Here is a 2,538-nt window from a genome sequence, read left to right on the forward strand (position 1 = left end):
AAAGGTTAGATGTTGAAACCCCTATAAACACATCAGTCAACGTATCTTTGACAAAGAGGCCAAACATACTCACTGGAAGAAAGATAGCCTCTTTAACAAATGGTACTGGAAAAACACCCTCTCGTCATGCTGAAAACTAAAACTTGACAAAGTTCTATCACCATGCACTAAAGTGAAGTTAAAACGGATTAAAGGTCTAAACATTAAAACAGAGAAAATAAAACTCCTGGAAGCGAAAGTAGGAGAAACTTCTGAAGATATAGGGGTAGGAAAACACTTCATGAACAGAAATCAAATCGCACGGGAGACAGTTGAAAGAATTACCAACTAGGAGCTGCTCTTACTGAGAAGTTTTTCACATCAAAAGAAACTACCAACAATGTGAAAAGGCAGCTCACAAATTTGGAAAATTACATGACAAATAAGTAGTCAGACCAAGGTTTACTTTCTAGAATTTATAAGGAAATAAAAAACTCTAGGGTCCCCAAATTTAAAGACCCAATGCAAAAATGGGTTTCCAAGATAAACACATGTTTCTCAGAAGATGAAATTAAAAAAACAAATAAATAAATGCAAAAACGGTCTACATCACTAGCATCCACGAAATGCAAAGTAAAACAAAGTTGAGATATTGTCTCACACCAGAAAGAATGGCTATCATAAAGAAATCATCCAAAAACAAATGTTGAAAAAGCTGTGGGGAAAAAGGTACCCTTCTGCACTGCTGGTGGAATGTAGACTGGTGCAACCATTTTGGAAATCAGTGTGGAGACTCCTTAGAAAAGTTGGACTGGAAATCCCATTTAAATAAGCTATTCCTCTACTGGGACTTTCCCCGGAGGATCTGAAAACATCATATCATAGGGATAATTGTGTGCCGATGTTTATAGCAGCACAATTTGTGATAGCGAAATCTTGGAAACAAGCAAGATGCCTTCACCTGAGGAATTTGTGAAAAAGATGTGTCATTTTTACACAATGGAATATTACTCACCTATAAAGAATGATGAACATGAAGCTTTTATATTGAAGTGGATGCCACTTGAACGTATACTCTTAAGTGAAATAAACTGTAAATATCATATAGTTTCCCTAGTAGAAGAACTCAAAGAAGAAATACAAATAGAAAGGTATAATACAAGTAAAAGAAAGCAGGATCTCGAGGACTAGTTAATCAAGAGAGGGAAAGGAGAAGTGCTACAAAACATGACAATATTAAGCCATACAGTTATATGTAGAAGATTGGCAACACAATGATCCTGAGAATCTCCAGAAGATTTTTGAATCTAGCAGTTAATTGGAAAGATTCTCACCCTGTCTAACTATATATACTGATCCCTGTGAGTTAAGCAACTGCACTGAAGATCGTAATCTGTATTGGTAGTTTCATGCTTGGAGTGTCTGTCATTCTGGCCTTCTGAATATGGGGTGCTTGTCATGACACGCCAGTTGCTGTTGTGCTTTCTCTTGGGTAGATTATTGTTCAAAAAAAAGGGAGTATTGAATGAAGGCAAGAGATAGGAAAAGGAATTTCTTGGGACTCTCCTGACTCAAGGTTGTATATGGTTAGATTTTTTGTATTTATTTGTATTCATAAGAAGTATATAATTCTTTATGCCTATTTTTAAAATATATTCTAATTTTTAAATGTTTTTTCATCATATTCTTTAGGGACTTAAAATTCGACATATCAGTACGTGACAAAAAATACTTCTTCCATGTTATGGCTAAGATGTTTGATATTCAGACAGATAGTGAGGTTAAGCTTAACAGCCTAGGTTGTATGGTAATAACAATAAGCTTCTCTTCTGGAGGGTTAACAACCTAAGTATGTGGAACAAAATTAGAGGAAAAGGAGGGCCGCAAAGAAAGCCAATATTTTGTCCCTAACCTTCCAAGGTCAATTAATTCTCAGGACATATTAGAACTTGTACTGTAACATCATGTAACTCGGTAGTGTCCCAAATTTTCTGATCAAGGAGATTATGGGGTTCAAAGAGGAAAGTGATCAATGATGTAGATTGTGCCTAAGGAGAGTCACATGGAGAGAAATCACTCTCTCAGGCTTTCATAGAGAGCACACTGGCCAAGCAATGACCATGACTCATCCACATGGCTGACACTGACAAAGGTTCTACAATCTGAGGTATAGGATCTCAGGTTAAATCCTGAGTGGATTTCACTGACCTTATCAGACCGAAAAGCATCCAGCAGAAAAGTGTAAAAACGAAATATAAGAAGTAAAGCCATGCTGTTATGTTGAGCTGTTAGGGACTTAGGTCAACAATTTCTGACGTTGCCAGTCAAGCATAAGACCCAACACTATTATGGGCTACTGGACTCTTTTAGAATATTTTGCTGAGTTTACACACCTATAATATTCAAATAACGGAACTCAACTAAAAACGCAATACAGATGAATGTCCATTTTGTATCTGTGTATTCAAAGACATTAGGATAGATATATAGTTACATTCTCTTAATGAATAGAGGGATTTGTTCTAATGGTGTTTGTAAATAGAATATCAAGTCTGCATC

Source organism: Octodon degus, unplaced genomic scaffold (assembly GCF_000260255.1).
Source record: "Octodon degus isolate 3935 unplaced genomic scaffold, OctDeg1.0 scaffold00172, whole genome shotgun sequence".
NCBI classification, from domain to species: domain Eukaryota; kingdom Metazoa; phylum Chordata; class Mammalia; order Rodentia; family Octodontidae; genus Octodon; species Octodon degus.